Source organism: Miscanthus floridulus, chromosome 2 (genome assembly GCF_019320115.1).
Source record: "Miscanthus floridulus cultivar M001 chromosome 2, ASM1932011v1, whole genome shotgun sequence".
NCBI classification, from domain to species: domain Eukaryota; kingdom Viridiplantae; phylum Streptophyta; class Magnoliopsida; order Poales; family Poaceae; genus Miscanthus; species Miscanthus floridulus.
In genome coordinates this window covers 109,514,672-109,527,315 of record NC_089581.1, presented here as the reverse complement: position 1 = coordinate 109,527,315, position 12,644 = coordinate 109,514,672, and the positions used below count along the sequence as shown (strand labels likewise).

The 12,644-nt window shown below is 45.1% G+C and overlaps 1 pseudogene; it reads left to right on the top strand.

Annotated features, from left to right (window-relative positions):
* The first annotated feature begins 2,551 nt into the window (after nucleotides 1–2,551).
* LOC136536859 (protein NLP1-like) lies at nucleotides 2,552–10,129 on the top strand (annotated as a pseudogene).
* The last annotated feature ends 2,515 nt before the right edge of the window (nucleotides 10,130–12,644 follow it).

Sequence of the window (12,644 nt, the reverse complement as noted above, 5' to 3'; positions counted from 1 at the left end):
CATTTTGAAAACTTTCCACAACAAAACACATGAGACCAACATGAATGAGTTCAACATTAAATGTATGTTGCATTTATGCTGGTTGCATCTCATTTTGTTATTGAATGGTTTTAAACACATTAAGACATCAATTACAATGTTTTGGGGATTTCAAAGCTTTTTTTTTTCTAGATATTGTTCTATTTTCCTAGAGGTTATATAATTTTGGAAGATGCTAAAGATATTTTCTGGAGCTCTAAGTAATTTATTTCAATTTAAAAAACTCGATCCGCGGTGGCTAGACAGCCCTGGGTATTGCAACTTAAGAAGAAGATCTTCAGCTCTATGAGATGAGCTAGCCATAGGCCTGTGCTTTGGATGTGGGGAAGACGAGGGAGCTTTTTTCTCCCTTTGGTCACTGCGGCCGAAGCCACAAATAAAGAGTGAGTCCCTTGGGACTCGAATTCTGACCACCCCAAGACAGAGGTACTGAGCCTGCACTGACCACTCGGTATATATCTCTATGATTGATCTTGAAATTTTTAGAAGCCTAGATATATTTTTTTTGTAGTTTTAAAACCTAACCATGTAATTTCTAGATTTTTTTAACTAAAGAAGGATGAGTTGAAAACTACTTCTAAGCGAGGCATTTAAGTAATTTAACTTGTTTTGAGAATGGAGGGAGATAAGACGTCCAGTTTTAGAGTTCAAGAGGTAAAAGGAACTTTTTCCGTGCGACATTTTGCTAGAAATATTTGGTCTTATTGGTTTACGTTTTGTCCAACTTGTGGGCTTATTTATGTTTTTCCGGTGGTAGCAGCGTGCAACCTAGCCCAGTAAAGCCTCATTCCGTGGTTTTATAAGCCCAGCCCATTAGAAAATGTACTCTTTGAGCCAAATGTTCAGTACTTGTTAAAACAGAATCAATGAATTAACATTGGCACAAGTACTGAACGATACTTGCAGATGGATGCATCCATATGCAGTTTGGGCTTGCAAAAGCACCAATTCATATGAAATCTAAGACATACGAAAACATTCAGGACATTCAAATTCTAACACCATAAGCTGCGTAAGTACTTCTCCATTATCTAAAACAGCATCATTAGTCTTTAGTCGCATTAGCACACTAGCACCCCTACGTTTACATGATCACACTTGCTTCGGTACGTAGCTGAAGAAACCAGCGGCCTGAGTCCTGAGCCGAACGATGGAGTTCGTGCAGTGCCAGTGCAACTATGCAACGCGAACAGCCAACAACGTTGTTGGCATGGGAACCATGCTGAGTTCCGGCGTGGCAGCGACGAAGCCCGGTCCAGCGTACATGGCCCGCGGCTTCCACAGTATCTCCTCCACGTCGATGTCGTTGCTGCCAGTACTGCTACTCTCGCCGTCGTCGAGCGGTTCGGCCTGCGGCGGGCGATGCTTCTTGTGCACGTCCCAGCGCTCAGCGGACGCCGCGCGGCTGAGCGGCCACTTGCTGCTGCTTACGAGGGAAGACGTGCTTGAAGACGACGACGACGACGAAGCCAGGCTCGCTGCCTTCTTGTGCGCGTCCCACCTCTCCACGGAGTCGGCCCGGCCGGGCATGGCCGGCGGCGAGGTCGCGTTCTTGCGCGGGGACGATCCGTGTCCGGCGCTGCTCCTGACGCTGTCGGCGGAACGAGAGCCTGATGATGACGAGGCTGAGGGTTCTGCGCTGGCCGGCTTGGTCTTGCGCGCGTCCCACCTCTCGTCGGAGTCGGCGCGGCCGGGCTTGGCGAGCGGCTTTGGGAGGATGGCGGCGACGCACGGCGTCGGGAGCAGCGGCAGCATCTTACACTTGGGGGGGGGGGGGGGGGGGGGGGGGGGGGGGGGGGGGGGGGGTTCGGGAGCAAAGCCGGGAGAGCCGCGTGTGCCATGGCGAGGTGAACGCGGGCGACCGGGATCACCATGGATCGAAGACGGAGACGCGCACACCAGAAGGCAAAGGGCCGGCAAGTGAGGCGAGGAGATGAAACAGAGGCGACGATCGGTGAGATAATTTCCGGTAGCAGCGCGCAGCAGAAATATATAGGCCCCAGGGACGCCTGGCAATTCGGTCGAATCCTCGAGCACTCGTCATGTTGAATCGTAGTCGGTGTCCGAATTCCTCATCAGCGACGAGACGCGTGGGCGCCACGCCATTTCTCTCCTAGTAGGATTCAGGGCTTCCTCCGTCGCTGTCCAAGTGAACTGGCCGCCGCGCCTGCTTTTCCTTACCGTCGCCAAGAATATCAGATTCGGCAAAGGAAATGTATTCCAACAAATTTGGAGAAACCGAAAGATTCAGAATGAAGACAAGTACTACAAACGATCGGAGCCAGTGCGCGTCAGACGACCGCCAAGTCATTCACTGCAGTCGGATACAGTCATTGTAATGGCCTGTTCGATGTCCATCGACGATCAGACTGCGGACGACGACTGGCCGCGCCAGACTCTTTCTCATAATCTCCTCATCTCACAACTCTTCTTCATTCGTCTCCTCTGGTACTGTGTATGTCTCCTTCGTTCGATGATCCATGGCGATACCCCTTGGCGCGTGCACCTCGCCATGGCGCACGCAGCTCTCCCAGGGCTGCTCCCCACCCCGGTGCACGATTATCCAATCCGGTCGCTGCTCCGGGCGCCGACGTGGACGTGCGCCGTCATCATTCTCAGTTCACCTCCCAAGCCCAGCCGCGCCGACGCCGTCGAGAGGAGGGACGCCCGCGAGATCAAAGCAGGCGGCAGCATCATCAGGTAGCCAGCGTCCGCCCATGGACAGCAAGAGTTGCATCCCCGGGCACGCGTTCTCGTGTGCGAGATGGGACTGCAACAAGAAGAGCGCGACGTCCTCCTCGCCGAGCCCAACCAGCAGCCGCGCCGACTCGGGAGAGGTGGGACGCGCGCAAACACCGAGTGATAAAAGTAAGGCAAACTTCACTAAACAGTAGTCCTAACATATAACAAGCATATAATCGATGGTATAACTAACCTAAACACCTTACAAAACACTATACACTAATCACCTAATCTTTCCTTAAGCATTTGTGGTGGCTAGAGCACTTGAAATGGTGTCTCAACACTTCTCTATCTTTAACACTCTAACACGTACACAAAAATGAGTCAGCCAAGGTATAGCCCTAAACATCAGAACTAGCCGTTGGTGGCATGCTGCACTTTTCGTAGACTCGCATTTCGGTGCCTACCATCAGTCGGGGGTGGTGCCACGTGTACTAGTCGCTTAAAGACAGTCGTTGATCTAACAACTGTTGGGGCACTATTCATCAGACGCATTCTCCGGTGATAATTCTGGTGCTAGTCTCTCTCTCTCAAACCTCTCTGTCTATCTGGTGGAGATCTCTTTCTCTGGTGCCCAACCTTTAGCACACACTGATTAATTGTGGTAGAACTGTCCGAAATAATACGTTTTCGAAGGCTTTCGTCTTTCACTAGACACTAAGCATCCTAAAAGTTGGCTACATCAGGCAGTTCCGTCGAGCCCACCCCAAGAGAGATCTCGAAACAATCCATGTTTTATATCCAAAATCCAATAATAAGTCTGAGCTTACAATACTTAGTTCATTTCATACAACAAGAATTCTTAGAAATTATTTATTACAATACCAGAGTTTAGAGTACGATAAGTAAACAACGGAATGAAAATAAACACCTAGCAGAAACGATACAAGGATCCATCTATACCCACCAAAAGAATCCTCCACACAAGAGCTACTCCTCAAGCTACACTTGCAACATGGGTAAAATAAACCCTGAGTACACAATATATTCGCAAGACTTACCCGACTAATGAGAATAGTTTCCCGACTCTCAAGGATATGATAGAAAATATGGGTTTGTTGTTTTCTTTTTGTTTGCGAAAAGCATTACTAATAGTTCATTCTTACAGTCAAGTTTTATTAGCAGTCATGATTACTTCATTAGCTAACCATTCTAGGTAAGCATCTATTCTACTTTCAAGTAAGGTTTAAGCAATCAGAACTATTTCACTATCTTTCATCTTCTAGTTCTTACTACGGTGCTAGACCAAAGATAAGTCGTACTGTCTCACGGAAACGGCGATTCGTGAACCAATGTATCTCAGCTGGGTACCCCGAAACACACGCTCTATTTGTACCCCAGGCACAAAAAAGACCAACTCATTCCACTCTTGTCACGGGGTCCATGTCCTCGTCCAAAGTTGGACTCCAAGCCCCCACACTTGAGACCTGGTCTCATTATGGTGCTTAGACCTCCACATTTCCCTGTCTCCAATCAGTCGGTCCAAAAAGAGCCGGAACCCACGACAAGAGCGTAACGAGCCTTCCCGCTCTCATAAGCAAGTATGTGCTCAGGATAATAAATCTGTGACCTGACAACCATCCACAGTAACGGACGGTCCTTAATCAACACGAACAGGAAAAATAGTGTAACCAAGCTAAGCCCTGTTGGCCACGGAATACAACCTGTTACACCCACCAATACCCATACCATATCTCTGCTCTGTCTTCATTTTTTCTTTCATCATTTTATCATGAGAGTAATTATAATAATCATCTATTGTGAGTAACAACATGTTACTCACGCTACCGAAAACCTAAGCATAGCAGCTACCCGAACATGCCCTAGTAAGACTTTTAGGACAAATATATTTATGCATGTGGTTTTTATAAAATTTCTGTAACGTAAATGCACATAACATATATAAATAGTGATTGTAAAAAATAAGGGGTTATGCACCGGGGCTTGCCTTGGACAAGCACGGTGTCAGCTGAGTCAGTCAGTGGTGGCTCCGGGACCTGCTCTTGCACGAGAATCTCCTCCTCGTACTTCTCGACGATCTCCTCAAACTTATGATCATCAGTGGTCACGATCTTCGCCAACTCGTTCTCTACATGTATGCGATGATGATGCAACACTTAGCATTTATGCAACAACAACTCTTAAAATAAAAATACGCATACTAAGCTACTAAGCTAGCTCTAATGACTAAGATACTAAGCTAACTATCATTTTGATCAAGCAAGGTGTTGGATTCAACTAACAAACACCTAACTTTATAAATGAAGGATATATCTTTAACTCTACTAATGATTTAATGTATATTTGAAATAAAGAGCATTTAACTACCCTAATGCTTAGTCTATTCTAAAGATACAAAAATTACAATGAACACATAATAATACATTGAAACTACTATAAAAATTTTAGAACTAAAGCTATCACCAATTTACCACAAAAATTCCTACAATATTTAACCTAATAATATTGAGCACTCTCAAATGATTTAATAGCTCCTGATATCAATATGTATATATATAAACTAAATATACTAACAGATAGAGCACAATTTTAGAAACCCAATAAAATTTGTTTTATAATTTTTGGACACCTAAATGATTTTATATGATTTACCAAAGATTAGCTTAAAAATTAAATTAGAAAACTATTTCTAATTCCATATGAAAAAGGAAAACGAATTCTCCCGCGCGGCCCACTATCGGCGCGAAAACGTGGTAGCCGCACCGGGTGGACATGCAGCAAGCCAGAATGATCTGAAGATCTGCTTGGCTTCAACGCAGGACTAGTTGATCATGCGAATTTTCAAGGGTGTGCCAGTCAATTTGACCTGCAATTGACAAGGAGAGAACGTTTATCAGTAATTTAGGGTGAAACATGTTGGTTTTGTCCAGACAGTTCCAAGTGTGCCCCTTTGAAAGCAGCCAGACGGGAAAATCAACTAAACAGCCGATACGAGAAGAAATCGACGATTAAGGTCTGTAACGCTTGCAGGTCATTATTGATTTTATAGTAATGAATACAATGCACCCAGTTTTAATGATCCTTTCCCTTAAACTATTAACATGTATGTGTCAAAGATACATCACTAGCTAAATTAGATTTGATCAATACGTGATGTAGAGTCAATGAATCCGGTGAAAAGGGATATGTCACGCAAATAATCGACTGTTTGATATAGATAGATCTACAAACTATCTAGATCTAATCTATTACCGTCAACAGTAAGATTCGACCGAATCGATTCAGCTATGATGTTGATGATAGTCTAGAACCAGAAAATCCATGGAACCAACCATACTTTAACAGGTTTATGAAAGCATGCCATATCTGTGAAAGCACAGGCGAATCGGTTAAAATAGCAGATTCAGGTAGAAAATGGATTATAGCATATGAACAATCGATTGTTTAATATGGACAGATCTATAGACTCATTAAATCTAACTTGTTATCCTTAATAGTGGGGTTTGACCGGATCGATGGTAGCCATGATAAAGATAACAGATCAAACCTTTAAAATAAACAGATCTATTCACATTTAACAGAATCATGAAGACACACTATAAGCGTTAAAGTACTGGCAATCGACTATTTAGCCGATGTAGGCATAATAAATATCCAAGGTCACGCCTGGTCGAAAGCAAATCTACCAACTAGCATACTTCGATTTAAAGTACTAAAGTGGGGATCGACCGGATCGTTACAACCATAATAACGAGCTATAGACCAGATTCAACTAGCTAGTAAACCTTCTCAAGATCAGACAGGCCTTAGCCGCATACTATGCACAATCAAGATCGAAGTAGAACGACCGATAAAACATAATCCGTCGTTTAAAGTAAGAACCATCGTAATGTGACAAAATAAACGATGGACCAAAAGGATGTGAGGCCGATCTAGATCGATCTCGATCGGGCAGGTTGATATTATTGAAACTAATGACAACAAGAATATCAGCAAGATCGATAACTTAATGAATCTAACCAAACGATGACACCCTTAGGTAGAGTCGATAACTTGACCTTAATCTAATTCGAGCGATAGATGTCGAACTTAACCGATGTAGCCATACTTGAACTAGATAAGGATCGATAACTAACTTATACTAGAGCTCATAAGAGGTTGGCCGGACCGATGCAGCCTTACAAACAAAAGTATAAGCCATGACGGTACTTATAGACAAGTCGAAGGTCGACCGGATCGATGCAGCCCTACTTGTTAAAGAACTCACCGAGATCTACAATACTCCTACTCCTAAGGATTGGCGTGAAGCTAGAAAAAAAGTAATTAGTATTGATTGATTTGATGATTTTTTACAATAGCCAGGGTCTAATATTTATACCCGAAACTTAAACATGAATCCTACTCAAGTATGACTCATTACAATCTTTGGTATAAGAGAAAATATTCCTAACTTAAGATAACTTGGACTCTAATCTTTTCCTTTTGGGATAATTGTGTTCTTGTCCTTGTTCAGTACTCCAATTGTGATTTTACCCCTATTTTTTTAACTTTGTGTTTTTGCCCTTGTTATTTTGAATTGAAGTGTCCGTCTGCCCCTGCTTTGGATGTCCGTCAAATGTTCATTGAATAGATGAATTAAAAAAATTCCAAATCCGAAAAGAAAAGTCCAAATGCCCAAACTGCCCCTTATCCCTTTCTGACTGTTTCTCGACTCCACGAGACACCGACTGCATCGGAGAGGAAGGGAGCGGGCGGCGCGGTTCCCGGCGGCGGAGCGTGCGGCGTGGGTGCGGCGGCTCGAAGCAGCGTCGGCATCAGGGCGGGCGGAGCAGGTGCGGCATCGGGGCGACGTGGGCGCGGAGCGGGCCGGAGGTTGAGGCCACGGTGAAGGAGCGGCTGCGGCGCGCGCTGGAGCGCATCGCGTTGCTGTCGCAGACGCAGCCCGGGGAGCTGCTGGCGCAGGTCTGGGTCCCCACCGTCATCGGCGACCGCCAGGTGCTCACCACGTGCGGCCAGCCCTTCTGGCTCGACCGCCGGAACGAGCGCCTCGCCAGCTACCGGACGGTGTCCATGAAGTACCAGTTCTCCGCCGACGAGACCGCGCGCACCGACCTGGGGATGCCCGGCCGCGTCTTCGTCGGCCGCGTCCCCGAGTGGACCCCCGACGTCCGCTACTTCTCCACCGAGGAGTACCCGCGCGTACGCCACGCGCAGTTCTTCAACATCCGGGGCAGCGTCGCGCTCCCCATCTTCGAGCCTCGCAGCCGGGCATGCCTTGGCGTCGTCGAGCTTGTCATGACCACCGAGAAGGTCAACTACAATGCCGAGATCCAGAACATCTGCAGCGCTCTCAAGGTAGACAATCGCTACTGCTCTGCAGGCTGTTATGCCGTTACGCTCTTAACCTGTTTGATGAAATGCCCTTAGGAAAAGACGTGATAACTACCGGGCATGCCAATCACCGAAGTAATCAGTCTTGACTATGTCTTGGAATTCTTCCTGCCAGTGGACTGTATAGAGATTGAACAGCAACGAGCCATGCTGAATTCTTTGTCCATTACAATACAGAAAACATGCTATATGCTTCGAGTTGTCAGCTTGAAAGAACTGGTGGATGAAGGATCAATTGAAACAAGTGCACTAGCTCCACCAGAATATGCCAAAACTATGCATGAAAACCTAGATGAGGTTTGAAGTGGCATTGATGTTCCTGCAAGGACAGCATCGCTGGAAACTTCTGAGGAGGTATCCTCATGGATAGCAAGCCTTGTGTGTGCTCAAAATAAGGGAGTGAAAGAAATGGATGGTGATCTGCCATTTGGATTCAGCAAGCAAGAGGATGAAATTGCAAATGGTGATTGATTCAGTACATGGTAGTGAAGGAACTGTTCAGCTCAGCTCACTCTATGAGAACTTCGGAAGCATTTTGCTGGTAGCCTGAAAGAAGCTGCAAAGAATTTAGGAGGTAACTCCCTGAAGAAATTGCAAATGGTGATTGATTCAGTACATGGTAGTGAAGGAACTGTTCAGCTCTCACTCTATGAGAACTTATCCGTTGTCTGAGGAAAAAGGTCTCTTGGAACCTTCTGTTCCTGATCGGCATTGCGAGGGCAGATTCACCTCGCATAATTCTGGTTCTAATTCCCTCTCCCCCTCTTGCAGCCAAAGCTCAAATTCCAGCCATGGTTATTCCAGTGGTTCGAAATCACAACAACATGGCAGTGCTCCTCAACTTGCAGTAAAGAAAGAAGTTTTCATGGAGGTGAATCAGAGCTCCACACTACTCAAAGATGCGAGCCATGCGGAATTGCAGATGTTTCCTGAAGAAAGACCTGTCACCCTGCCTAGGTCTCATAGTCAAATGCTTTTTAGTGAACAAAAACCAGTGGAAAACATGGCAGGTATGCAAATGTCTAAGCCTGATTCTCTCAAGATAAAAGCCATGTACGGCGAAGAAAGATGTATATTCCGACTTCAGCCTAGTTGGGGATTTGAAAAGCTAAAAGAAGAAATTCTAAAGCGGTTCGGCGTTGCTCAGGAGATGCATGTGGACCTCAAGTACTTGGATGATGAATCTGAGTGGGTTCTTTTAACATGCGATGCAGACCTGCTTGAGTGTATTGATGTGTACAAGTCATCAAGTACTCAAACAGTAAGAATCTTGGTACATTCTAATGGCCAGTAAGTGCTTGTTCCTTCCTTTGGTCAAACTAGTTTGTCCTGACAATGGCACAAAGCTCATCAGGATGCAGAAGAAAGCATCTTGTCAATATGAAGCTTTGGATTAGGTTAAGCAGCCACGACCAAGTTACATCGCACTTGTAAGTTCTTCTGGATTAGGTTTGAAATTTAAAAAATTGCCAAAAATTACAAGCTGTGGAATCAACAGAAGTATGCCAACGCCGTCATGTGTCGTTTTAGTGGGCATGGTGAAATGTCTTCTCGCCAGTGTAAGTATCGGTGAAACTGATTCTTTCAGCATTTATTTTCCCTTCATTTTGCAAATCTCCCTACAGTGTCACTGTAATCTAATGCAGTTTTTATCCCCATATCCCAGAGCAAAAGGTGTCGAGCAGAGAGCACCTGGAGTGATGACAGGGCAACAATACAAGCTCACACCTATTGAAATGCAATTTTGTTGGTTCAAGGTCAAGCTAGTTTTTCATGTTCTTGCTTCAACCCTGCAGAAGGGATGGTGGTTTTTTGGTATCCTGAATAATTCTACAGTTAGAAGGCAGGAGATATCTTAGTCTCCTAGACGACATTGGAGCATAGGGATTTTCCTTTGTGTCGTTATTTTTGGTATGATTGCTCGGTAAGAAGTATCCTTCATATTGTTGTCATGATGCTAGCAAAATATAGTAAAGGTGCTGCCAAAATTTTAAATATTTATCAATATTAAATCTGAGTTCAAATAATTGCAATTAGGCATACAATAAAAAAGTCTAATTCCAAATCGGGGTAAAATCACAATTAGACATAACAAACAGGGGCAAAATCGCATGGGCATTCATGTCCTTTTGTACAAAGTTTAACACCGTTAGGGGTGGATGATGGAGCAGGGGCAAACTGGTGCTTCGTGAATGGTACAGTAGGGGTAAATTCACAAAGTCAAAAAAATAGGGGCAAAATCACAATTTCGATACAAAACGAGGGTACAAACGCAAGAGCCCCTTTCCTTTTTGTAGAGTTCGACATGTTTCCCCCCTCGACGCCATCCGTACGTAGTCCGTTGATATTGTCTGCTGATGTCATCTATAAAATAGTCGATTCTGACACTCCATCAAAACCTGCTGACCTCGATTCACACCCGATCGATCCCTTGATGATACAATTTTATAAGCCTTGTCTCCCCGTGTTCTACTTTCCCAAATTTTGATGTAAACACATGCCCCCTAATTTTGGAATAAAAATAATTTTATTCTAAAATTACTATGTCTATATCTCCGATGGGCCCATAGTCATGGGTAGAGAACCTTGATCCGGGGCCTACCAATGTCCTTGCCTGCTTATGAGCCTACACTTTAAAGCTTCACGAGAGCACTATTGCTACATGGCGCTTGGATTCAATCTTCTAGACCGACTATAAATGCTTATCCGACCCAGGCAAGAGCAACCCAACAACTCAGTCATGTTTCCCTTCTGCTTTCCTCCTCGAGTGCCCTTGGCTCTGCTACACCCTCCATGGTCTAATTCCTTACTATGAGGGTCTTGAGTGGTTAGAAGAATTCTTATGCATAGGGCGATTGTGTTGCTCATTTTAGTGCCTTGTCAAGCAAGAGGATCAGCTGCTGCGGTTAGAAGAATTCTTGTGATGTCACCTGAGTTTTCTCACCATCAGCGTAGAGTTGTTCTAGTGTTTGCAAGGGTTCAAATATGTGGACACCTTCCCCTTGTTCACTCTATCAAGTGCTCATGCCAAGAAATCGGTTGGATATATGGGCATCTTTTTAGCAGGTGGCCCTTTCTCTTCCCTAGTGCTACTTCTATCAGCGGGCCGATATGACTCGGTTCATGATGACATTCGGCCTTGTGGGGGATCCGAACTCCCTTCAATCCAAGGAAGTCTTAGTTGGTCAATAGTCGGTCAATGTAAACCCTTTGTATCAATCCCATGGTATCTATAATTATGGGAAGCAATAAGTCTGAATCCGTTGTGTTTTCATGAACCGTTCCCTAAGTTTTCAGAGTGTTGATCCATTTCCATAACTGACTTCAATTCCATACCCCTGACGAAGTCTATCTTATCATCTCCCAGTCTATATATACGGGCCATGGTTGTGGATTAAAAAACAACCTTGTTCGTCCCAAACCTTCTGTGCCTTCGGTGCGTTTTGCTTTCTAATAGGCTCGAAGACATGGAGAATGACAAGAGGCCTGCCGAAGAGGCCCTTGACGAGTCTATGCCAGCATACCATCGTCTCCATCACTAGGAGAATGCAACCCATGATCTTGGGTGGATGGACTTTCATCTGAATGCACTGTAGGATGCTCTCATCATCTCAGAACATGGGGCCAGCTCCACTCAAGCGAGGCTGGCTAAGGCAGAGGCCAGAATTATGGGTGAGATATCCACCACAATTCTCTGTTTCTTTTAGTGCTGCCTTCAAGATCTTGATTATCCCTTCCTTGAATCTTCCTAGACCTATCGGCCTAGTTGGAAAGCCTTCGATCAGCTATAGAGTATGCGGCAGGATTCATCAACGCTAGGGGTGTCGTGCCGGTGGTTCGCCTGTACGATGTCCCAAACCGCATCAGAGAAGTTGCCCTTCACGATGTTCGTCATGGTGCTGCCACGGCATTGGTTGTTGCACAAGCTTGCTCTGGCCACGAGCTTTGACTTCTTCCCCATGGTTTCCCAACCACTGAACACCCTAAGGACCATGAGCGCCTGGTCAAGGACTTCTTCAACACCGCCAACTCCATAGCCCTCACTTTCTAGGCCAAAGACATAGTGAACAAAGTGTTCCCTAGCCCTTAGTTTGTAATAGGAGAAGCTAGCAAAAAATTTCTTCATTTTAAGTGACTCCTCTTTTGTCTTGTACTCATGTTCCATGTACCAATTTGTAAGCAGTTATCTAGCCTATTGCATGTCTCCTCGAGGCTCAGTAGAATAGCCATTTCAGATTAGCCGATTTCGACTTGTGATTCGATCTGACTCGATTAAATCTAAAAAATGGCTCTCATGGTAAAACTTTTTAAATTCCTCCCTGGTCATCAATCGCCGCATTTTCCCTCGGTACTGGCAGAATGACGCTCCCTCTTCCATTAATTGGGCTTGCCTTTGCATATTTCGAGATATCGACCATCCCATCTCTCTAGCTATAAACACCAGCTAAGGGCTCTGGCTTCAAGCATCATGGACATCGGCACATATGAGGACTTGATTAAGGACTTCAAAG